General features: G+C 42.2%; 1 protein-coding gene and 1 long non-coding RNA gene across 3 annotated transcripts in view; one reads left to right on the top strand and one right to left on the bottom strand.

The window, feature by feature from the left end:
• The window catches only part of AOPEP (aminopeptidase O (putative)), a 333,459-nt gene that overhangs the window by 158,795 nt on the left and 149,317 nt on the right, over positions 1–25,347 (top strand). The window lies entirely within an intron of this gene.
• Positions 11,250–21,950, bottom strand: LOC115275754. The gene is made up of 3 exons (XR_003901726.1): positions 21,909–21,950; positions 14,461–14,623; positions 11,250–11,388 (listed from the first exon to the last, which is right to left on the bottom strand). It is a non-coding gene; the product is annotated as an uncharacterized LOC115275754 (long non-coding RNA).

The following is a 25,347-nucleotide window of genomic DNA, read 5'->3' as shown; positions in this document are numbered from 1 at the left end:
AACTCCATACTTGGATTAGTTTGCTTTTTCTCAGATCTTGGCAAAACTGACTTTTCTGTATTCCTTAATGTCACAAGGTGGTTACCATTTGGGTTTCTATTTCTAATCCATGCAAAGTGCAGTAACTAGTATAAAACATCACTTCAGTAAGTGGTTAGATAGGAGATATTACCAAAACTATTAAGTGGAATGTGGTACCCACTGTCAATAAGCAGGAAATCAAATGTTCATAATCTTCCCTGACATGTGTGGAGTTGACTTATATTTATGGCAAATTCTACCTTTTAATAATGGGCAATGACAAAAAATGGAGTATTTGGATTTGCTCAGATTAAAAAAGAATTAAGGTTCCTCCTCTGTTTCTCCTCTGGTTACCTCTCAATACAGTTTTTCATTGTAGCAATTTTAATAACCTAACCTAGTATAGTATAGCATAGTAAGTGTTAGTTTTTATTTCATTTTTAACTGAGATGTAATTAGCATATAACATTATATTAGTTTCAAGTGTGCAACCTAATGATTCAATATTTGTATATATTGTGAAATGATCACCATAGTAAGTATTTAACATCCATCACCATATATATTTTTTTTCTTGTGATGAGAATTTTTAAGATCTACTCTCATAGTAGCTTTCAAATATACAATACACTAATATTAACTATAGTCTCATGCTGTATATTACATCCCCAGGACTTATTTATTTTATAATTAAAAGTTTGTACCTTTTGACCACGTTCACCCTTTTAGTGATCCCCCACCCCTTGCTTCTGGGAACTACCAGTCTGTTCTCTGTATCTATGAGTTAGGTTTTTTCTGTTAGATGACACATGTAAGTAAGATGATAAAGTATTTGTCTTTCTCTGACTTATTTCACTTAGCCTACTGCTCCCAAGGTTTATTCCCATTGTCACTAATGGCAGGGTTAATTTTTATGGCTGAATACTATTCCATTGTGTATGTATACCACATTTTCTTTATCCCTCCATCCTTCATGAACGGTAGGTTATCTTAGATAGTTCCCATGTCTTGGCTATTGTAAATAATGCTGCAGAGAACATGGGGGTACAGATATCTTTTTGCATTAGTATTTCCATTTCCTTTGGATAAATACCCAGAAGTGTTATTACTGGATCATATGGTATTTCTTCTCCTCCTTCTCCTTCTCCTTCTCCTCCTCCAGCCCTCCCTCCCCCTCCTCCTCCTTTTTTTAATCATGTGGTATTTCTATTTTTAAGTTTTTAAAGAACTTCCATAGTAGCTGCACCAATTTACATGTCTTTCAACACAGCACAAGGGTTCTCTTTTCTCTACATTCTTGTCAACACTTGTTACTTTGTGTCTTTTTTTTAATAATAGCCATCCTATACAAGTGTGGATTGATGTGATTTTTGATTTGCATTTTCCTGATAAATAAATAATGTTTAGCACATTTTCATATACCTGTTGACCACCTTTACATCTTCTTTGGAAAAGTGTCTATTCAAATCCTCTGCCCATTGTTTAATTGTTTTATTTATTTTGTTTTTGTTCAGGTGTTTTTGTTTGTTCATTTTGGTTTGGTTTTGTTTTTGGTTTTTGCTATTAAGTTGTATGTGTTCTTTATATATTTTGGGTATTAAATCCTTATCAGATATGTGACTTCCAAATATTTTCTCTCATTTAATAGGTTGCCTTTTCATTTTTTGATCATTTGTTGTACAGTAGTTTTTGAGTTTGATGTAGTCCCGCTTGTTTATTTTTGCTTTTATTCCCTTTGATTTCTGTGTCAAATTAAAAAGTAATTGCTAAGACTGATATCAAGGAGCTCATAGCCTATGTTTTCTTCTAGGAGTTTGATGCTTTCAGGTCTTAGATTCAAGTCTTTAATTCATTTTGAGATAATTTTTTTGTGTATTGTATAATGATGGCCCACTTTCATTCTTTTGCATGTGTCTGTCCAGTTTCCCTAGCACCATTTATTCAAAAGATGATTCTTTCCCTATTGCATACTCTTGCCTCTTTTGTCATAAATTGGTTATATGTGCAAGAGTTTATTTCTGGGCTGTCTATTCTGTTTGACTGGTCTAAGTGTCTGCTTTTATACTGATACCATGCTATTTTGATTCCTATAGCTTTGTAATATCGTTTGAAATTAGGAGACATGCCTCCACCATTTTTTTTAATGTTTACAACTCAGTCGGTTGAGTGTCCAACTCTTGGTTTCAGCTCAGGCCATGATCTCATGGTTCATGAGTTCAAGTCCTGCCTCTGACTCCATGCTGACAGCGTGAAGGAGCCTGCTTGGGATTTTCTCTCTCCATCTCTTTCATTCCTTCCCCTGCTCTCTTTCTTGCTCTCTCTTTTTAATATTTATTTATTTATTTTGAGAGAAACAGAGCATGCAAGTGGGGGAGGAGCAGAGAGAGGAGAGATAATCTCAAGCAGGCTCAATGCTGTACATACAGAACCCAACTTAGGGCTCGATCTCACAAACTGTGAGATCATGACATCAGCTGACATCTGGAGTGGGTGGTTAAGTTGGTTAAGTGTGTGACTTTAGCTCAGATCACGATCTCACAGCTTGTGAGTTCAAGCCCCACACTGGCTCTGTGCTGACAGCTCAGAGTTTGGAGCCTGCTTAAGATTCTGTGTTTCCTTCTCTCTCTGCCTCTCCCCCACTTATGCTCTGTCTCTGTCTCTCTCAAAAATTAATCAACATAAAACGAACTGAGGGTTGAAGGGGAAGGGGGAGGGGGGAAAAGAGGTGGTGGTGATGGAGGAGGGCACTTGTGGGGAAGAGCACTGGGTATTGTATGGAAACCAATTTGACAATAAACTATTAAAAAATTAATAAACATAAAAAAATTAAAAATAAAAGAGGAAAGAAGGAAGCTTTACTTTCTCAATATTTCTTTGGGTATTTGGGGTCTTTTATGGTTTCATACAAATTTTAGGTTATTTGTTCTATTTCTATAAAAAATGCAAATGGAATTTTAGTAGGGATTGCATTATACGTAGATCGCTTTGGGTAATATGGACATTTTAACAATATTAGGTTTTACCATCCCTGAAAATGGAATATCTTTTTATTTATTTGTGTCTTCAGTTTCTTTTATCAATATCTTACAGTTTTCAGTGTGTAGTTACTTCACCTCCTTGAATAATTTATTCAGAGGCCCAATGCAGTCTTGAAAAAGAAAAACAAAACTGGAGATATAACAATTCCAGGCTTCAAGTTATATTACAAGACAGACAGTAGTAATTAAAAAGTATGATATTGGCATAAAAATAGACACATACATAGATCAGTGGCATACAACAACAACAACAACAACAAAAACCCTAGAAATATACCCACAATTATATGGTCAATTAAACTTTTGACAAAGGAGGAATGAATATACAATGGGGAAAAGACAGTCTTTTTAACAAATGCTGTTGGAAAACCTGGACAGCTACATGCAAAAAAGTGAAACTGGACCATATTCTGTCACACACAAAAATAAACTCAAAATGGATTAAGGACTTAAACGTGAGACCTGAAGTCATAAAAATCCTTGAAGAGAGCACAGGCAGTAATGTCTCTGACATCAGCCACAGCAACGTTTTTCTGGATATGTCTCCTGACACAAGGGAAATAAAACCAAAAATAAACCATTCGGACTTCATCAAAATAAATAGCTTTTGCACAGCAAGGGAAACAATCAACAAAAATGAAATACAGCTCGGGGTCCCTGGGTGGCTGACAGTGTGGAGTCTGCTTGGGATTCTCTCCCCCACCCCACCCCTCCATTGCTTGTGCTTGCTCTCTCTCTCTCTCTCTCTCTCTCTCTCAAAATAAATAAATAAACATTTATTTAAAAACCTAAAACACAACCTACTAAATGGGAGAAGATATTTGCCAATAATGTATACAATATAGGGTTAGTATCCATAATACATAAAGAACATATACAGCTCACCACCCAATAACCAAATAAGCCAACTAAAAGATGGGTAGAAGACATGAACAGACATTTCTCCAAAGATGTCCAGATAGCCAACAGACACATGAAAAGATGATCAACACCACTCATCGTCAGGGAAATGAAATTAAAACCACAATGAGATATCACCTTATACCTATCACAGTGGTTAAAATAAGAAACACAAGAAACAAGTGTTGGTAAGGATGTGTAGAAAAAGGAACCATCATGCACTATTGATGGGAATGCAAATTGGTGCTGCCATTGTAGAAAACGGTATGGAGGTTCCTCAAAAAATTAAGAATAGAACTGCCCTATGATCCAGGAATTGTGCTACTAGACATTTCCCAAAGAATACAAATACACTAATTCAAAGGGATACATGCATCCCTGTGTTTATTGCAGCATTATATAAAATAGCCAAACTGTGAAAGCAGCCCAAATGTCCATCAATAGATAAATGGATAATTGCCATTTCCAACAACAGGGATAGAGCTAAAGAGTAGAATGCTAAGCAAAATAAGTCAGTCAGAGAAAGACAAATACCATGTGATCTCACTCTTATGTAGAATTTAAGAAACAAAACATGAGCAAAGGAAAAGGAGAAAGAGAGAGAGACAAACTGAGAAACAGACCCTTAAGTATAGAGAATAAATTGGTGGTTACCAGAGGGGAAGTTGGGGAGGGAATGAGGGAAATAGAGGATAGGGATTAAAGAGTACACTTATCATCATGAAAAAAATACAGTGATTTTAAAAAATGTGTTCCTAGGTATTTTATTCTTTCCAATATAGTTGTAAATGGAATTATTTTCTTACTTTCTCTTTCTGATAGTTTGATATTAGTATCTAGAAATGCAAGTGAGTTTTGTATACTGATTTTGTATTCTGTAACTGTAGTGAGTTTATTTATTAGCTCTACTAGTTTTTTTGTTGAATCTTCAGATTTTCTTTATATATCATCTGCAGTGACCATTTTACTTCTTCCTGTCCAATTTTGTATGCCTTTTATTTCTTTTTCCTACTTGATTGCTTTGTCTAGGACTTCTAATATGATTAGAAGCCTAGGACTTCTAACCAACTTGGCAATAAACTATTAAAAAAAAAAAGAAGTCTAGGACTTCGGATATTGACCAAAAGTTGCATCTTTGTCTTTTTCCTGATCTCAGAGGTAAAGCTTTCAGCTTTTCACTGTGGGGTGTGATTTTAGCTGTGGGCTTGTCGTATGTGGCCTTTATTATGCGGAGGGAATAGTGAGTGTTTTAAATGGAAGGACAGGCCCTGTACTCACCACCTGTAAACCCCTTCCGCTTGGCTCCGTGTTCCACATGCAGCCAGTGCTCCTCTGATTGTTAAATGCGAGCTTTGTCTTTTGAAAATGGGATTAACCCTGAGTCCTTAGGCCTGCCCCCGATGTCCCATACCCATATTGCTTTCCACAAGAAAATGGAAAAAAAAAATCTGACTTCTTCAATTGCTTTCACTTAAAATAATGTACTTTTCACTTAGGAAAGTGCTTCTAAAATTTTTATATGCATATGAATCCACTGGGGATCATGTTAAAAATGCAGATTCTGATTTGGCAGTGCTGAGATGGGTGCAAGATTCTTCATTTCTAGTAAGCTCCCAGGAGATGTTGATGGTCCTAGCCCCAGACCACATTTTGAGTGTCAAAATGTTGCAGTTGAACTTGTGTGTGTTGTTAATTGACTGTTTAAACAGGGAATAAAGTCAGGTTTTAATTTCCAGTGAGTATGTCATTTAATGTGACATAATGTGACATTTAATGTCACATAAATAGAAAGGGGTGAAAAAGGGTGAATAGGGTTATGTGTGAATGATGCTCAGAAAGTGAGAAAAAAATAATGAAGCTGGCTAGATTTTGCTTTGTGTTTTGTTGCATCATCTCCGGAGGAATCCGAGATAGGTGAGCAGGTCAGCTACCAAAACACAAGTTACTGCATGGGCAAAACACAGCAGTTGCTCAGTGTTTTCCCAAACAGCACACCCCCTTTTAGGAGTGGAAGCATTGGCAGGTACTGTATCCAAAAGAAATGAGAAGGAATGGCACTTGAGACAGGCAGGTGGCAATTGCCCAGGTGGGAATTTATCCAAGATATTAGTGGTGTGATTTGTGTAGCTTATCTTCTCCAAAGATGTGTTTGTCTACCTCTTTCATTACAATTGAGGCACATTTTATGGCCCTGAGTTTCCTACGATTTTCTTAATGTGTGTATATGTGCACGCGTACACACATACCATTTAGAGAAAAAAATTTGAAGCTCATTTTTCTGTGATAACTTTTTGTATTTCTGTTTCTTGAAGTAGTTCTGCTTGTTGGCTTCTGTTTTCAAGATTGTAACAGAGCAGTAGGCCCCTGTGCTGGGGGAAAGTGATAGCAAATGGATCTGTGGTCATATGTAGCAGGTGTCATCCTTACCCTGTCTTTATGGTAATTGAATTGGTTGAAGATACATGGAAATCCAAACTAGATACACTTTAAAAAATATCAGTAAAACACTTGAGATTGCCATGTGATTGCCATTTGCTGTGATTTGACTGTGCACCATAACTACACAACCTTCTTCTTGTCCAAAATGGTTCTCTTTGCTACATCTTCAGTTGAGTGCCCATAAGCCCAACTAAATTAATCTCTCTGAAAGTAAAGGGAGTAAAATGAAATGATTTGAGAGAAGTCTGGCCAAGACATTCATGTATCAGTATTGTACATGAGTTGGAAATCCTTACAGCTTCCCTGCCAAGGTGGGTGTGATATCCATTTTAGAGATAAGAAACTGCAGCCCAGAGAGGTAAAGAACTTGGTCTGAAGTCACATGGTTATCATGCACTTGAGCCAGGATTTGTAGTTAAGTTCTGTCTGGCCTCAAAGCTTGCCAGACCCGCTAGCTCTCTGACAACTGCATTGAGAGTCCTCTAGGGCACTGGCCATCATCTGAAGCTGTTTTTCAAAAAATCATAGGAAACCTCAATGGCTCTCTCTCTCACACTATGTACAGAGCCCTGCCTCTCAGCATCGCCCATTCCCTTTTTTCTTCTTAAAATCTGCCATAATGTGGAATATGACAATCCTTTTTATCGGGGCATCTGGGTGCCTCAATAGGTTGTGTCTGACTCTTGGTTTTGGCTCAGGTCATGATCTCACAGTTTGTGGGTTCAAGCCCCACAAACTGAACAGTGTGGATCCTGTTTGGGACTCTTTCTCCTTGCCCCTCCCTTACTTATACTCTTTCTCTCACTCTCAAAATAAATAAACTTAAGAAAAGGAACAAATTAAAAAGTATATGTCCTTTTTACTATGATCAACAATAAAAATCAGGAAGATCCTTTTACTAAACATTTCAGACCTTTAAGAATTTCATTTTGCTCCAAGTGGTCTTGTTGAATTGAGTTCTAAGTCTTCCCTAGGACTTCCATTTTATTTTTCAAATTTCTTTTTTTTATCCACCAGAAATCCATGTATTTGGGTCATTTATGCTGCCATTACAAATAGGTGTCTTCACGGAGATTCTGAGAGTTTGGAAGCAGTTGAATGTACTAGAATCATAGCTGGCATTTTAGCTGCTGTTGGCATTCTAGCCGGGGACAGTTTATTGTTCCAGTTTTGGTCATTATAATGCCGTCCTGTTTAATATTGCGTGATCTGTGGGTTGCCGTAAACTTGGTACAAATTGGAGTGCTGCTATAACATGAAATGAAGCGCCTTGTCTGAATGTTGCTTTTGTTTTGCATTTAACAAATTAGTATGTTGACATTTGTCACTGATGGATTTCATTATTTGCTGAAAGGGTTTTAGGGGGATTGACAGCATGAATGGTTTGTCCTACAGACTTTTGAGAATTGATAAAAGCATCTTTGTTCTTTGTACAAAAGCACAACAGATATCTTATTGATGGGTATACAAAAAGGGATGGCTTGTGTAGCTGCAACATAAAATAAACCAAGAAAATAATTTTTGAGTTGCTACTTATGCTTTTATGTGCTGTTTTCCCTCTCATCCATTTTTTTTTCCTGATAAAAGAATGCATTTCATTCTCCATAGGAACAAGCTCAAGAGCGATCAGTGATCTTTTAGTAAACTTAAAATATTGGTTTCTTTCTGCTCCACTTACATATTGTTTAAGAAAAGTGGTTTTAAAATGCTATAACAGCAGTTATTATGTAAATAACTGTCTCAAGCTCTTCAGTAATAACAGAGGTAAGAGGAAGGAGCCAGCCTGTGTGGATCAAGAAACTAAGAGTTGCATATAGAAAAGAAAAAAGAAAAATTTGATTTAAAAGTCTAGTTTAATCAAAACAGTAAAAATATATGTTCTTCTGTCATCTCTTTTCTATAGTTACATTTACAGGGATAGCCTGTTGTTCAAATGTACCTTCTGTCTATGCATCATTCGGCCCTTTTTGGAAACTTGCTCACCTCACACTTTTGCCCCATTTTAAAACTTATCATAAAATATATTCTGGGAAACATACACACACACAATTCCAATAAACGCCACGATAGAAAGCTACACATAATGAAATCTATCAGCGATCAGTTAATAATGCCCATCGCTAACAACTGCCACCACTCACACTAAAGCAGTCAAACACTGCGGAACCATCCATCACCCCTGTCATTTGGCAGGGAGCAGAGATCAGGGCCTCTGACGGGAGGGCTGCCGAGGCCCTTGAGTGAGCAGAACATAAAGCAGGTGGAGGTGCAGATCTGATTTTGTGCCACAGAAAACACAAGAACCAAGAGAGGGAAAGAAGCGAATGACTTAATACAGGTGTAGAGAGTTGTACTTAACTGAATATCTCCCCCTGCTAGACTGTGATCTCTCTGACCACCCCGGTCTCTGGCCCTTTTGTTCATGAATGTATCCCGGGCACCAAGCACAGAGCCTGACACTTAGCAGGCTCTCAGTAAACATCTGCTGAGTGAATGGATGGTTCAGCACCAGTGTCCACCCTCTGTGTTCTGTTTGTCCAGCCCAGTCCTGGACTAAGAATTTATGTTCCCTGAGTGAATTCACTTTGTGGACCCTGGAACCAATGCTGGTCCTGCTGTGCACGTGTCCAGAGTCCAGTTCGAAAGAGGAGCTGGGCTTGAGCGCCAGCCCCTACACACGAGCTTGCTCTGAGCCTTCATTTTCTCACCTGAAGGGAAAAAATCCACAATCCTCACTAAGCTGTCGAGGTTCAATTAAAAAGAAAAAGAACAGATGGATGTGAAGGGCCTTTTAAAATTATAAGGATATTACTATTTATTAGTTTAAGAATGCCTCTTTTGGGAGGTTACTGATGGGAGAGTTAATTTACTAAAGAAAATACAAACACATTTGTGAGTGACATAATGGTATTTTTAAATCAGGCTTACTGCTTTCCCAACACACTGAGTAGAGCTGAACTTACAGCCACGTGTGGAATGTGTGGACAAACCTGCTTGATGACTCTTGCATGCTGCTTCTCAGCCATCCCTTAGCTGTCATCTCAGGGTCTTCTGCAAAGGAGAAAGAAAGCTGAAGGTCTGAGCGATCGGGTGGTTAGCCCCGGTTTCCACGCAGTGTGGTTTTCCAGAGTTCCAGGGTGCAGGAGCCAGTGCAAGGTGTGCTCAACCCCACACATCAGAGTGTTATGGGCAAAGGTATATGAGGGAAGGGTTTGCTTGGTTGTGTGCCCCTCACACGCACACACATCCCAGTCTCTGCAGAGCTTCTTCCCAAGCAAGATCTTGGGTCTCAGAGTATCAGTGGGACAGGACATTTCTCCCTTCAGCCATCCACAAACTTCTATTGAAACAATCCCTCTGCAAACTGGAATGCAAGGTATTTTCTCCTTTGAACTACTGACAAAGGTGTAGGCAGCTGGCTTTGTGAAGGTCTAGAGAGTGAGCTGCCCTGGACATCCAGGAGCCACGACTCAGTCCCCAATCTGCTCTGAGCCTCAATTTCCTTCCTTGCTGTTTGGGAGTGGCAGTTACACCAAATGACCATTAAGTCCCTTTCCAGCACTAAGAGTCTTTGAACTCCACGTTTCTTCCTTTGCAACTTATGGAAATGATTTTCCCCACTGTTCCTGAGAGGGGAAGTATAAGACCCCAGGCTGTCTCTGACGCCTGCCAAAGCGGCTGGTTTTTAATGGAAAGTCAGCTGCCTTCTCAGGTTGCTTAACATAGCAGAAGCTTCTCAAGAACAGAGAAGCCCAATGTTTCCCTCTAGCTTTTTGACGTCATTTGCCTGTGGGTGGGTTCCCGTCCACCGCCACCTCTCCAACCACACCAAATTTTATTGCACAGATTTAAAAAACACACCTCGGTGTGGCAGGCCACCTCAAGAAGCCGTTTAGCTCAGGAGCCCTGCCGCTAAGCTGTGGCCGAGAGAGCTAGTTTCGGTCCAGCCGTGGACGGTGCCAGCATCCCGTCTGGAAGAGTAAATTAGCCATCCTCTCCCTCTGGGCCCCCCGCCAATAAAAGCGGACTGTTCACTTTACACTATCTCATGGGGGATTTGAAGAATCAATTCTAAACACGGACTTGAAAGCACTTAGCGGTCTAAGAGACAGTGTAAGAAGGAGGGACTAACATTTGTGGCAAGTTTACTGTGTGCCAGGTACAGAGGTAGGCACTTGACTTTTACTCTTTATTTAACTCAGCTAAATTATCATCATATACAAAACTGTCAAACCGTTGCTTTTTAGGCCACTATGAACCTAAAGCTTATCAGGAAGACAGTGGAGAGAGGGAGAAAAGGAGAAACCAGACCTACCATAAGCCGTCGAGAAGCTAAAGATGTTTGCCATACGTAACACCATCCACACAGAATTAAAAAATCTAATTATGTTCATTTGCAACTCCCACATATGACGCATTGGAAATACATCCACTAACACAAATATTTTGCCCTCTTTGTGCTTCCAAATGTCAGAGGGTTCAGCTGAGTGATTGCATCTCTAGCCGCTGATAAATAACCAGGAGACGTTAATCTTACTCCAATATTTTCCTTTCTAAGTTGAAAATAATTTTGCCAACCCTCCTAGTATGTGTTTAGGTGATTAGTCTTAAAAGCACACTAGGTGGTAAATTTAGGAGAACTGAACTTGGTCGCCAAAATAAGCAACGTTGCCCATAACATTATGGAATAAAAACACACACTCAACTTGGTCTCGACTGCTTAGAGGCTCCTAACGCCGGGTAACGTGAGCAGTGTTCACGGTAAGGCTCGTGTGTGGAAATCACACCACACGAAAACTGTGAGTCAGGTCTGTTCTCAAAAGAACTGAGGTAATGGCTATTAATATTTTATTTCATACATTACAGTGTTTGCTTTTGCAAACACTGTAGTTAAGATTACCTGCCTTGACACTCCAGCATAACCCAGTTTTTCTTTATGCCAAGCTTTCTTTCCATAGATGTGTTCAACCCAAAAGTCAATTTGCAGAGCCTTAAAAAAAAAAAAAAAAAGAATTAAAGAGCAAGAGAGAAGATTTGAAAACAGGTAAACCATTAGAGTTACACACTGAAGATATGACACCTTTTATGTTTAGAAAACAGTATGGAGTGTTCTCATTTTCTTGTTTGTTGTTCTTTTCCTCCCATGTGAAACTGGTGAGTGACAAAAAAAGAAGGAGAAAAGAAAAAAAAGCGGTGTGGTTGAAGCTTTCCTTCAGGGTAGCCCTCTGTCAGTAGGAGAAAAAGCCAAATCTTACCAGAGGAAGCAGCCCAGTAATCAGCGGCTGTTATACAGGATAACATTCATCTCACAAGCATTTTGTGGCCGTGGCTACAGAAGATGGCACACACTGATTTCTGCCCTCAGTCACCAGGAGCTTTGAGTGAGACACCAGTTTTAGGCAAGGGGGCTCTGCCAGTTCTGCTGCGACTGGGATTTTGTGAAACACTTTTGAATAAAATGTCTGGCGGATTGGGTCTGACATGAATGAGCTGTGGCACACGCAGCTCCCACCATGTGGAATGAATGAGCTGGCTCTCTGGGTCTTTGTGTTCTCATATGTAGAATGGGGAGGGGCGGGTCTCTAAGGTCGCTTTTGGAGGGACTGTCCAGGGATTCCATCCAAGTACTAACCAGGCCCGACCCTGCTTAGCTTCCGAGATCAGACGAGATCGGGCGTGTTCAGGGTGGTATGGCCGTAGACTGTCCAGGGATTCCAGAACCAGTCTCGGACCTTCCCCAGCTTCAGTGTTAACTCATCTCGCTGCCCCAGCCCTTCTTCCACCTGTGAGCCAGATTGTACACAGGTCTTTGAATCCTGTGTCCCTGCCCTGGATCTGTTCTTCTTACTCATGCCCACAACCCCCATGGGCTTATTTCTTCTCCTTGACAGTGCTCCCTGTGCTCACCTTTCCTCCTCACCTTCAATCCTCCATCAAAATGAACCTGTTCTCTTTCCCAGAGCCCTTTCTGGCAGCTGGCTAAACAGATATTGCGTGCATGTTCATCTTGTGAGCAGTGGCTATGGAAAAGTGTGCTATCTCCCCCTGGGCCTGGGACTGTGTAATACCTGAATCTGATGGGGCATTGACTCTATTATTGAAGGGTCAGGCGTCTTTGTGAGGCTGGCTTGCTAAAATCACACCACCTGGTTGCCATTCTGGCTTCTCTGCCGTGATGTCCCAGTCTCATTCCCTCTGGCTTGCAGGTGCGGACATGGGTCCCACACATCAGCTGCAGATCCACTCGGCCTCCCCTGGGGCTTGGGAGTGATCGCTGTTCCAGTCTCTCCCTGTTCTGGCCCACTCCTGCTTCTGCTTTTGACTTCAGGATCTGCTCCTGTCCTGGGATGCCTGGCTTCACACTGAGTTGGCCTTGGCCAGAGAGGGCTCCGATCTGGGGCACTGACTTAGGCAGGGTCCGCCTCTTTCTGAGGACAGCACAGTGTCTTTTGCCCAGGTCTGTCATCTGCACTTTTCCACAGTAGGATGTAACAGTGTTTCCAATTCACTACTGTTTGAAAAGTATGGGAATTTTCCCAGATCTTGTGGCAGCTCCTGACATTTCTGCAGAGAAGGATCTTGGGTGGGGGAGGAATAGTCTGTAGGATGAGCCATATGAAATTGCTCAGTTTTGGACATTGAGAATGGTCAAATACCAGCAATTTCATGCAATTCATCCTTGAGGTTGAAAAGATGGAGGAGAGTCAGGGCCTTGTCTTGTTTTTATTTGCCTAATCTGCATGCTGGGTTTTGCTTTGAGTGTTATGTTACAGAAATGTCAGTATTCTATGTCGAAGAATATTATTGTAGATGCTACTATTACTACTACTTCTTATGCTTTTATATGACTCCTACTACTGGAGGCCGCTTCAGAAACAATTGATAACAGTAGAGGGAACGCTAACCCACCCCTTAGGAGTCACTGCTGCCCTGGCGCTAGCCCCTGGTCTTCTGCCTTTGGAACTAATTATTTCAAACGAGCTTTTCCCTACTCCCATTCTCATCTTGTTTAGCCCATGTAGTTAGTTGTGGCAATAAGGGACGTTAGGTGATCAATGGCCTCCGACAGCGTAGCTGCCACAGTTTCATTTTCAAAATGTCATGGGAATAAAAAAGTCATTTGCTAATAAAAGGTGGGATTCAGTGCAAGTGGCATTCACATCCACGCTGTCACTGCCTCCCCCAGATTTCTCAGAGCAGCCGCTGGCTAAGTGTCATAGCTGTATGATGTCATTTCAGTCATAACGTAATTTTCCAGCTGGCCAGGATGGAGAAGGGGTTTATTATTGTGGCATGTTTTCCACTGTGTCTGAAAGAAAATGAAGCAGACATGGATATATGGCAGTATCAGTTCTGTTTTTACAGGTGTGCCTGAAGGATACAAGGTACCTTTTACTTGCAGTAGAAATGTGACTCTATGGCAAAAGAAATTTAAAAAAAAACCTTTTCCTCAAGAGATTTAAAATATATACATAATTAGTATTGGGAACTGGCCTGGAGTACATCCAGCTTAAAGAACTAGGGGAAGGCTTCCCAGTCTCTGATCTCGTTCCTGTCCCTACTGATGGGACTCTGGCTAAATCTTTGCCTTGATTTTTCCAAGAAGAAAATGGAGAACCCCTTCCCCCACCTCAAGCTATTTGTTTGCTTGTTTTTAACCTTTCATTGAAAGACAATACATCACAGAAAAGTGCACAACTTAAGTGTACAGCTTGTTGAGTGTTCACAAACTGAGTTACCTTTGTAAGTAGCACCCTGATCAAGAAGCAGAATGTGACCAATGCCAGAAGACCCCATGTCCCCTTCCAGTCACCTCCCTCCTGACACATACACAGCCCAGTGTCCTGACTTCTAAAAGCAGTGAGACCTTTGTCAGACTGCTGACCTGCAGAATGGTAAAATGGTAGATTTGTGTCGTTTTAAGCGTCTAAATTTGTGGTGATTTGTTATAGCAGCAGTAGGAAACTGTTACAGTGGTGCGACTGGTAAATGGGAGAGCCATGAGTTAAACTTGTGGCTCTGTCCCCAAAGCTTGAGTTGTTAAAAACCTTCATAACATTACCTTTAGCTTGAATGGGTTTTCAGTCTTCCGTGGAGGATGAGAAGGTAAAATAAAAGTCCAGATGTTGGCCAGCATCAGGGTAAGTTGGGAAATAGGTAGAATATGCCCTTGAAGTACATCTGCTTGCCCATCCTACAGGCTCTATGTTCAAACTGCCTCCTGCCTAGAAAAATATAAGATACATTACTAACTCTTCAGTGTCAATTCTTTTAGCACAGTATCTCTTCTGAAAGTATTTGCATTCTAAGAGACTCAAGTATTGGCTCTCTAATATCTAGGAGAAGGACGGCTGCACTCAGGTGCTGTGACCGACCTTCCACCCATTAGCAAACCCCTTCTTCCTGCCCACCTATGCCACGGAATCAGAAAAAGCCAGAGACTCTTTCTCGTGCTGCCTTACATCCTTGGGTAACCAGTGAGAGGAAATCTACTATGGACTTTCTGGGGCAAGTTTTGCTTTCTTGATGAAAGCAGTAGATATTGCTGGCAGAGCACCCCTTTTCTACAGCCTTTTTGTTCTATGTTGAACATGAATGTGATGCCTGGAGCTGCGTAGCCAACCTGGGACTATGAAGTGGCAGGCATGAAGATGAGAGTGAACATAGGAAGGATGGCTGGCAGAATGGGATGACAGAAAGATCTAGAGCTCTGATGGCATTGCTGAGTCACTCAGCCAACCCCAGCAACCACCCTCTCCCGTAGGTCTTGTTACAGGAAAGAAGAGAACCCCTCCGCGTGTGCGCCAGTGTGAGTTGTCCTTTCTGTTAAATGAAAAGCTTAGTTAAAAACGAGGAGATTGAAGAACAAAACCTTTTATTTGTTTATTTTTCATTTCTGGTGCGATTTATTACCTTTTAAAGGGAAATGCTGTTAAGTTCAATACCTCTGAGAATGACCATCTGCCCCATACTTTCTAGGACCACCCTGGAAAATATGAGGCATATTGTCCATTTATATCCTCAAGCATGCTGTTAGTCTCTTTGTGGAGTCAAATAAAGATTAGGGACTATGGCTATTGTTCTTAAAAGCAAGGTTATTTATGAACCTCCAACAGCCAGGTGATCCCTTGTCCTTAATGGCACTTTTTGATGCAGACGAGTACTTTCAAAAACTCAGAGAGACATGTACTTTGTGAGCGATTACTAAGAAGATCTCTGACGGGATAGACAACTTGAGCAGGCTAATCCTTTCAGCAAAGGTGGTGATATATATTGTGGCAGCTGAATGTGCTTTTACAGCCTAAGGAACAATCAGCGAATTCATTCATTTAATTCATGAATTTCCCTTCTATTTACACTTTAAACAAACATGCCAGTTGTTTGCTTAGCTAACAAGCTCTGCCTTCATTATAAGCCATTAGTGACTAGTAATAATTGAAACTGTGTTTGGATTTCAAAAATACAATCAACCTAATTAATTCCACTCTTAGTAATATGGAATTTGTAGTGAATGACTTGAGCAAAGCAGAAGTTTGTCTTTGTCCTCTCCACGAAGCAGCAGTTTGCTAAACTGTTTCATAGACACAAACAGGTTTGACAGTAGAATGTTTCATGAAAAACTAAACAAGAGATTAAATCCACATGCTTCTAAGGAGTTAGGCAGCAGATAAAAATGAGTGCCTGGCAGAGGATCCCCTGGAACTCTTGGTCTTCTCTGCCTACTTTTAATAGAGACACGGGTAGAAGAAATATTTCACTTTGCCCTTGATCCTGCTGTGAGAAAGGAGGAGAAAAACACACAAGTGGACTCAGCCAGCGGTGGGGAGACAGAAAGGAGTGGTGGGGAGCTGGAGTCTGAGGGTTCCAGGCTCCCGCTAAAAGGGTCACCTGCTATTCAGCTGCAGTCGCTACACGAGAATATGGGTCTGGTGTGGCCAAATCTTTGAAATTTTCAATTTAATTAGAAAATCTGGATCTCAAGGTGAAATATTCCCACCTAGAGCCTTTGGCAGTGGATTTTTTTTTTTTTTAATTAGTGCTAAACAGCCACCACAGTGTAAATCAGTGGCTCTCAGAGTGTGGTCCCTGGTCCAGCAACATCAGCATCACCTGGGAACTCATAGAAATGCAGACTCTCAGGCCCCGCCCAGACCTGTGAGTCAGACTCTGGCGGTGGGGGCCCAGTGATCCATTCTAAGGAGCCATCCAGGCAGGGTTGCCATGTGCCATGCAGGTAACTTATGGGGCATGACATACCCTAAAAAATTATTCATTGTTTATCTGAAATCCGCATTTAACTGGGTGTCTTGTATTTATCTAGAAACCCTACTTCTGGATGATTCTGAAATGCATTGATGTTGATCAAGCGAAATACATAAGCTAGGCTGTCTGTATTTGAGTCAGCTTTGATATCTGTTATGGGATCTCAGACAAGCGATATAACTTCTTTGTGGCTTGGTTTATTTGTGTGTGGAAATAATAATGATACCTCCCTCACAGGATTGTTGCTAGAATTGAATGGGTTAGTGAACGTGAAGTATTTAGGACCATGCCTGGGAGAGAGTAAGCAAGGTCTTCAGAGTTTACCATCATCATTATTTTGGGTTTTTTCTCATTTTTCTCCACTACCTCCACCACCATTAGACCAACCATCAGGGAGTACTTGAGCTCAGCTTCCTTTAATCCTGTCTTCTTGGATCTACCTTTGATTTAGTTAGAGATCTGATTCTGTTACCCCATACCCTAAGGTAGCTCTGGTGTTGTTCCTATGCAGAGTACCCTAGTGCTTTGGAAGCTAGCTGACAGTGTGGCTGCCTGACAGGAGGACCCTGTGCCTTCTTCCGCACAGATGTCAGTTTCCAGGACTTGTTCTATCAGTTTGCAGCACCCTGCTGTGTTCAGACCTATCGCCGTCCAGACCCGCCTTTCTGCCCTGGGTATGCTGTCATCAGCCCCTTTGCACAGCACTTAAACATATTCCTAAGCACATCTTGAGGTTTCAGATTCCCAGAGTGCCTCTCAGTGGTGGAAGCAACTGATGACCTCCCTCCCCACCCAGCTAAATTTCTAAGTACCCTTGGGAAAATTCCCACAATTTCTTTCTCTAGACAAGGAATATGGGAAGACATGATTTGTGGATCCAAAGAGTGCTCACACCATATTTCAAAGGAAGCCCATAACCATGTGATTCTTACTGAGAGTGGTGCAAACTGCCTGAACATATTCCTTCATTGAAGCAGCTTTCCAAGCTTCCACATGACCACAAATGACAGACTTGTACATGCAGCAAAAACCGACTGGATGAGATATTATGGTGCTGAGTTGCGCCATTTTGTTGCTGTTATGAGAATGAAACAAAATGCATTTTTTTATTAAATAAAGATTTCCCCTGTATCACAGGGGAAGCTAATTTTATTAGCTCTTTTTATGGGAATAAACATCATCACCCTGGTTGGGGCGGGCCGGTGGAGGGGATGGGGGAGTGGAGAGAATCACATTTTGTCATCCATGTGCTCCAGTGGGGACTGCCAACATGTTTTAATTGGTAATTATTTACCAGAAGAGTTCTCCAGATCCTGCAGAGCACAGCTCTCAGTTCATAAGTAATTTAGTGATTCAAAAGACATGCTCAGCTACAATAAACCTTGTTCCTGTAATTTTGGTGTGGGTAGATCTCTGGTGTCCAAAACACCAAAGTGTTCAGCAACTTAAAAAAAAAAAAACTTTCTTGGGGTGCCTGGGTGGCTTGGCTGGTTAAGCATCCCACTCTTGATTTTGGCTCAGGTCATAATCTCACCATCCATGGTTTCAAGCCCACGTGGGGCTCTGTGCTATCAGCACAGAGCCTGCTTGGGATCTTCTGTCTCCCTCTCTCTTCCCTGCTCATGTTCTCTCTCTCTCTCTCTCTCTCTCTCTCTCTCTCTCAAGAAATAAACTTTAAAAAAGCTGTTTCTTTGTTCTCATCTGTGAGAATCCAAAGACTCCTTAAATAAACACGCACATTAGGATTCAGAAGGAAAGGAGTCCAAATCTAGTTGGGTAATTCAAATACTAGTTCTACTTCTGATTCTTAAGCTTTAAAACCTGAGACATCCACTTGTAGCTTTAGCTTTTTAGATGAGCATAACCACGAGATACCAACTGCCACCACCTTCCTCAGGCAGGGTAGCCCAAGTTAGATGTAGCCAACTCCTGATAACTGAGTGCCAGCACTGCCTCCACTTTGCATGCAGGGCTGAGGTCTAGACAGCATTCCCAATGGACGGATTGCCCAGCGGTGCAGGAGTACAGTGTCCATTGCTCTGCTTTTGACAGCTAAGCACTTTGCCAAAGACAGTCTCTGTTTTTTTCAAGTCTGAAGTGGTCTTTGTGTTTGCTGAACGAGAGATGGTCTCTGTGTTTTGTTGCTGTCATGCTATGATTTTTCCCATTAGCAAGAGACCAAGGCCAACACTAAACAAAATTATGAAGTGGGCAAAAATGTTTTGGTGTCCCCAGCGCCAACCCTTTTTCCCTCCCTGTGCCTCATTAGGAACCCCATCTCTCCTCCCCATCTGTCATCTGTGCTCAGCTCCTGAGCCTTTCTCCATCTTCCACGAGCCTGGTAGGATGCGGCCATCAGTCATTACACCTCAGTGTGCAATGAAACCATGAGCTGCTTCACCTAAGGTAAATGCTTTAAACCAGCAAGGAGAAAGTTGTAGCCCCTGTCCATAGGTTTGTTTTGACATGGGGTTTTTAAAAATTGCTGCCTATTTCCCCCTATTGTTTTCTATTTCCCTCTTATAGTTACCTGTTTCCCTATATTATTATCACCCTCTAATCTACTTCCTTCATCTTGTTCTTTGCTTCCCACCTTGTTGTCTATTTCCTCCTTCCTTTCGTTATGTTTTCCTCATTTGATCTGTTTCCCACCTTTCCTGACTCCTTCCCCATCTCCTTGTCTATTTCTCTGTCTCCTTGTATACTTCTCCCATGTTTTTGTCTACTTCCCTTACCTCCTTTGTCTATTTCCTCCATCTCCTTGTCTACTTCCTCCATCTCCTCATCTACTTCCCTTATATTTTTATCCATTTTCCCCATCTCTACATCCTCATTTTATTATATTCTTGGCTCCTGTAAACCTTTGAGTTTGTGGTCTGCCTTAAATCATCCATTCTTGAAAAAAAATTCAGAGGATTGTTGAGGGCAGTGAACCTACTCTGTGTGATACTATAATGGTGATTACATGTTAATACATTTGTCCAAACCCATAGAAAATGCCCACGCCAACAGGGAACCTTGTTGTAAACTATAGACTATGATAATGACGCATCAAGGTAGATTCATCATTTGCAATAACAAATGCACCATTTTGGTGGGGGATGTTGATAGAAGAGGAGGTTATACATTTGTGAGCAGAGAGGTATATAGGAACTCTCTATATCTTCTGCTCCATTTTGCAGAACCTAAGTTTTGAACCTAAGACAGCTCTAAAAAATAAAGTCTATTAGGAAAAGGAACATCAGGAGTTAGCAAAAATGGGTGGGAGATAGAGGGCAGGGAGAGTCTGGCATGTTCCTGGCCTCATAAGGACTGACCTGAGGACCTTTGCACCTGCTTGTCTCAGCATCCCCTGTGGTGGTCCACAAGGGATTCCTGGCATAGGACAGGGTTAGGAAGAATGAGGGGTTACATTCAGGAATTTAGGGCCTTTGAAGGCATCTGAAGTGGAGTGGTAATGTTTTCCTCACTTTGTCCCCTGTCCCTTCCATCCTCACCTGCCTTTTCACAAGGAACAGCTCTTCCAATCAAAAGATCTGGTAACCTTGGGCTGGTTCTGGCTGTGACATATATTTAGGGAACAGAAGTCCCAGGGCATGGCTGGTGGCTTCCCTTTGGTGGACTCAGAAGATGGAGCTCCAACAAGGACATTATTGCACCACTGGGCTTGAGCTAGCACAGAGGGATGGGAGCCCAGAAGTTACAGGTCTAAACCCAATGTCCCTGGGCAGAGTTGGACAGAGTAAGGCTTCAGGGTCAAGACTGTAGGAGTGGATATACTCCATTACTTGCCAGCTATGTGACCTTGAGCTAGTCACTTTACCTTTCTCAACCTCACTTTTATAATCTACAAAATGGGGATAATAATAAAATCTATCTCCTGAGGTGATGAGATAGATCACATGATATATATATAACATACAGTGCTCAGCACATAGCAAGCACTCAAGCAATAGGAGTCTTTAGAAGGAAGAAATGCTTTTGGTAGAAGTCTCTGGAATGTGGCCTGGGGATTCTCTTAGTCACTCTCTGCTATAGTTATGTTGACAATTTCAGCCACAATCCATTTAGGTAGGGGTATCTGGGTGGCTCAGTCAGTTGAGCGTCTGACCCTTGGTTTCGACTCATGTCATGATCTCATAGTTTGTGAGTTTGAGGCCCATATCAGGCTCTATTGACAGCATAGCCTGCTTAGGATTCTCTCTCCCTCTTCCTCTCTCTCTCTCAAAATAAATAAATAAAAACTTAAAAAATAAATTCATTTAGGAAAACGAGTAGATGTTTTGCCGCCTACGTATATTCAGAATTTTTAAAGGAAAACTTATCCTAACTAATGTTAGCCTTTTTTCTCAAACCTAGATCTCAGTATTGGTCAGATGTAGTAGGTTTTCCTCAAGATTTTAGAACTACTTTCTACCTTAAGCTCCTGAAAGCACCATATCCCTGAAAGAACATTCTTTCATCTCCGACAGTTCCAGTTTAAAGACTACCTTGTGTGGCCACAGTGGGATTCCAGATGTGGCGAATGGAGCATAACGAGTCCCTACAGAGCAGTCTCAGAGCCTGATGGGAGCAGGGCATCTCCAGGTTATATGGGCAACCCCTTTGCCTTTTGGGCCAAAGATGCATCCCCTACATTAGACTGCATGCCAGAGATAGAGACTACAGCATTTCATTGCAGAGAAGAGGGGCCTCAAGTTGAGCATTTTGGTTTGTAAACACTGGTTGAAGTGTTTGACATGTATCACACTAACCTTAAGAATGAAAGAGAAAACACAGTTCTGAATCTTAGGGAGTGGTAACTAAGATTTGTTCTCTTCTGCAGATTGCCCCAGGCTACTACAAGTCTACTTTTAGCTCCAAATTAAATTAGCAAGTAATTAAGTCATGCAAGCAAAACTGCATTCACACGATTATGAGACCCTTAAAACTATCCTGGTTGACTCTGGAGGGAAAGGAGCCTCAGTTTCCCACTTTCCTGGTTCTTCCTTCCTCCCCAAAATGGGACAGTGGAGTCCAAGTATTCTTGAGATTCTGAGAAACTGAACCACTAAGAAGTTCAGGCTCAAAGACTGTAAATCTGTTTCCTGGATGCCCCTCCCAAGGATCTGTAGAAAAAGTGAATCTGCTCCTCCCCGCCTCCCCACCCCACCCCGGGGGACTTGGGATCAGCTCCAGTACGATGGGAGGGGTGGCCTTAACCAAAAGCCATTTCCTGCCCCAGTTCCACCCGCAGCCTGCTCTGACCTGCTGAGGCAGCAGCATGGGGCTGGAGCCCCTCAGTACTGTACCTCTCCCTGGGCAGCAAGATGGGCCACGCTGGTCACGTCTTCCTGGACAAAGCTGAAATAAATCACACGCCAGCCCCTACTTAAGATCTGATGAAATTCCCCATTTCCGCTCCAAATTGAATTCCTCCCGAAGGATTGGAGCAGCTCTTGAGAGTAATGAAGGCACTCCTTCCTCTGCTAGAAGCATGTTTTAAATTAACAGACACAGCCTTCCAATCTGGGTGGGGAGGTAGCTTTTAGGAACAGTCTTGGGAAGCTGTTTTCAGGCCAGAAATGATATTTTTAATCTCGAGGGGCAAGGCAGCAGACATCCACCACCACGTGGCCTCTGTCGGGAGCAGCCCCGCTGGTGGTCTCCTGGGAAAGAATGGGAACACGTGTCCTGCTGTCGCTCTGTGCTGCCCCCCTTCTCTGCCCCCTGTCCTCCTCTGACCACTTGTAGCAAAGGACAATTTATGATACAATCCAGGGGGCTTCTGCTTTTTTAGAGTTGCAAGTATTACTTTTCCATCTATCTCTTATTTGGGAAAAGTGATATACTCTGTGAATTTAAAAAGAAAACCGTTTTTAGGATGAAGATATCATTGAAATGGTTATCTTCATCCTTTGCAATGATGAATCTACAGTTTGGCATGTTGTAGAGGCAGCTGACACAGGCCCTTTCAGGGGAAAACAAGAAAACCTGTTTTCAAATGGGCCTTGTCAGAGTGAAGACGGATGACCGGCTGGCTGATTAGGACTATGAATAAGGTTCTGAGAATGCAGGAATGTGTGAGGAGCCCAGGGGTGAAACTTATAAATCAAGGTTAGGGTAGAAGTAGAAAATTCTAAACATCCATCCTGTTTTGAAGGTGGGCAGGAAGTAGATTATCTGTCGGTAAAGGAGTATTTAGTATTACTCCTTAAAGTGAGCTTAAGAACATTACACTTTTCCTCACTCACTGTTGGGAGGGGGGTGGAGCATAAACATCCTATGTAACTATGTAACGTGAGAAATTCTGACATTTAGTGTCAAAAGGAGAGGAGGAAATTCTTAAAAGTAAAGTCTATTGGTCCTTTTGTGACAAAATTTTATTAACAACCCTTGAGAAAGAGTATCAAAACCTTACTCCATTTTTTTTTTTTTTACTCCACGATTTTAATTTAGTTTTAAGGAAGAAGCCATTTTCTTCATAGGGAAATACCACCCCAGCATCTCCCACAGGTAAAAACCCAAGCTCAGAGGAAGGACTCCACTGCAGGAGGATCAGGGTCTGGTTCTCAACTGGAAAACTGCTTTTCGGGGAGATCATGTTTTCCACTGATAATAGGGTCACTTATATCAAATGAAATGCCCTTCCTTCCGACCCAGGAGGATATTTAAGCTTTAATCTTTCTCTGAAGACAGTAGGAAATCCATTGATTCGGGGCTAGAGAGAAGGGCCTCGGGACGGGAAGTGGGAATGTAGGATTCTAGCCATGCCGTCTGTCCTGAGCCCAGCCAAGACCCAAGTTGCACTAAGGCCAGGCCAGGTGGGGTCTCTAGAGCACTGGCAGGTGGGGAGGGAGGTCTGGCGGAGACAACAAAGGCTGTTGGAGGGAAAAGATTAAAGGGCAGGAAAGCGCACAGCCACCCCTCACCCCCCACGCAGCTGCTTTGGTGCATTCCTTCAGGCTCTCTAGACTTTGATATTTGCATAAATGGGCCTTGGCTGGGCTTCCACGTTGGGACAAAACAGGGAGCAATCACCGAGGATGGGACAGGCTTTTTCTCCATAAACAGTCTGGCGATGACTTCACAGCCATCAGCTTGTGTAACCTAGGAAGGTTGAGTGGTCAGCTGTCCAGTCCCTGCAACTCCGTGCACACGTCTGTGTCTCTGGCCAGCAGACCCTTCAGACGCAGGCTCCTCTTTGAGCCTGTTTACAAGGCCTGCAGTTACTTCTGTTTTGTTTTAGCCAAAAGGGCGAAGCGCTGCCAGCAGTATGTCTGGAATGTTATTTACTTGGTACATTTCTGTGGCTTTTCTTTGTAGCGCTGCACATGCCAGAGCAAGGGGTCATTTACTCGAAAATGCCAGGTTTCGCAGTTTGTCTTCTCTATGGGGTGACTTTCTCAGTAAGGTTAGCTCCTGTGCCTCCTCCCTTCCTTCCATCGGCCCTCCTGTCCTTCCTTCTTTCCTGCCTTCTTTTTTTGTTTTCTGACTTTGTGCTCTGAGCTACTGTTGGTGGCTGCTGCATTGCAACTCCCCCTCCACGTCCTAAATGCCCCCAATCGCACTTTTTTATTCCTGGGGTTTCTGTTGGATCTGTCAAGGGCCTGGCAGACATTTCATTTGTGTGCTTGCCCTGTTATTATTTCACATGAAAGCTGTCTATTTTGGCACACGTGGCTCCTACGATTTCAGTTGAGCTCTCTGAGCTGAATGGGCGATGTTGTGCAAGGGAAATACAGGTGGAGTTTTCTCTACTGGTGGCCATGGGGGCGGAGGACAAATCTGCGAGCAGTCCCGGCCTGTGCGAAGCCGGTGTGATAGCAAACAAATGGCTTTTGAAGGACGGAACCAGTGTGTACAGTTTCTTAATTTAGGAGGTTTCCCAGCTGTTCTTGTGCAAGTGATGGAGAAGAGATTTTTTTTTAAGAGCAAATTCTTCATTAATAAAACTGTAAACAAGTCCTGGATAAATGAAAAATGTGGAAGGTGGAAGCAGAGGAGGTTTTCTATCTGCCTCTTCTTTTTTCAGCCTCCCTTCCTCCCATTTCATCTATGCAATCTAATCATGGTATTTGGAGGGTTTAAAACAAGGTATGGAAAATGAGATTAGATAAATCTCTCCAGCTGGGGCCAGCCCTGGGGCCTTTTGCACACCTGGGTGGGTTAGCTCCCCCCACCCCCTGCCTAATTTTGTTATGTCATGTGAATGTATAAGCATCTACAGATCGGAAATGATACCTTTGAAAATCTTTGCCTTACAGAGACTCAGGCTTCATGTGAGTCTCTGGAAACCTCGCCCATCCATGGTACCTGTTACTGTGTTAACTTCATAACCAGCCCCAGTCCGAAATGGAAAATTTTGGTTCCATTCTTCTCGGCTTTTCCTGTCCTTCTGCATGACTTCTCAATTTGTGTGTAAGCTGCTTGGATTTTTGGCTGAAGGGGCTTCTTTGATCACTCTCTTGACAGCATGGGCTTCACACACTCACACCTGCTCTTCTTTTACTGTCCAGATTTCAGAGTAAATGCTTCCATTACCTTGTAATTTCTTCAGCATAAAACTTTGGTGCAGGTTACTCATTACAGGTAATAGCTGTTGGATGACGGAGACAACTGCTTGGCACAAACGGCCAGCTGAACCACTGCCAGAAATGTAAACTGCCACTTTATTTATTTCTGAAAGCATCTAAGCGGCAAGCCT

Source organism: Suricata suricatta, chromosome 13 (assembly GCF_006229205.1).
Source record: "Suricata suricatta isolate VVHF042 chromosome 13, meerkat_22Aug2017_6uvM2_HiC, whole genome shotgun sequence".
In the NCBI taxonomy this organism is placed as follows: domain Eukaryota; kingdom Metazoa; phylum Chordata; class Mammalia; order Carnivora; family Herpestidae; genus Suricata; species Suricata suricatta.
This window is presented reverse-complemented; position numbering and strand designations above follow the sequence as displayed.